Genomic DNA, 888 nt, shown 5'->3' with positions numbered 1-888 from the left:
AAAAACCCCCCCCAAACCACAAACTCCAGCTGTCCCCAGGGACGGAGCCCAGAGGTGACGGGGATGTGCCATGCCTAGCGCCGGGAGAGTTCCATCCCTTCCCACCATCCACCCGCACCCCCCAGGAAAAGAGGGAGAAATGCGGATCCAGGGCTGAGATCCCCCCGTGCCATCACACCATCCAGACCCCAGTACCCCCTCCCAGCACTACAGGGAGCCAAAAGGGCATCTCTACCCTCAGTATACGTGATTGGGGGGGGGGGCCTCCCCATCCCCATTGCCCCGCAGCGGCTGTTTCTTTCCCCGCAGGGCTGTGCTGCTCGGGCTCCACGGCCACCCCACCCTCAGCCCTGGAAATGTCCCCCCCCTGCTCCGATGATTCATCACTTTGTTGCTGCAAACGCGGGGCTCTTCCCTTTCCCCACGGCACCGCCGAAACCCAAAAAACAGCGAACAGGGAAACCTCATCACGGCAAAGGCGGCACTGGGGCAAGCGCACAGGCGAGGGGGGACGGACCAGGAACACACGTGCCATAAACTCGGCGCTGCGGAGCGTGGAAAAAGAAATAAAAACCTGGCTGGAATCACAACCTCCATCCCAAACACCCGGATGCTGGAGTCGCCCTGTTGCAGCCAGCCCCACCCCGGAGCGGTTTCCTACTGATAAGGGTGGGAGGCAAAGCCAGCATCCCTGGGGGGGGCACAGCCTGCATCCCTGGGGGGCGCAGCCAGCATCCCTCAGAGGGGGCAAAGCCTGCATCCCTGGCCGGGGGCACAGCCAGCATCCCTGGGGGGGGCAAAGCCAGCATCCCCTGGAGGGGGCAAAGCCTGCATCCCTGGGGGGCACAGCCAGCATCCCTTGGAGGGGGCCAAAAAAACATCCTGCTT

The sequence above is a fragment of the Charadrius vociferus genome, unplaced genomic scaffold (assembly GCF_000708025.1).
Source record: "Charadrius vociferus isolate BGI_N301 unplaced genomic scaffold, ASM70802v2 scaffold266, whole genome shotgun sequence".
Lineage (NCBI taxonomy): Eukaryota > Metazoa > Chordata > Aves > Charadriiformes > Charadriidae > Charadrius > Charadrius vociferus.
This window is presented reverse-complemented; position numbering follows the sequence as displayed.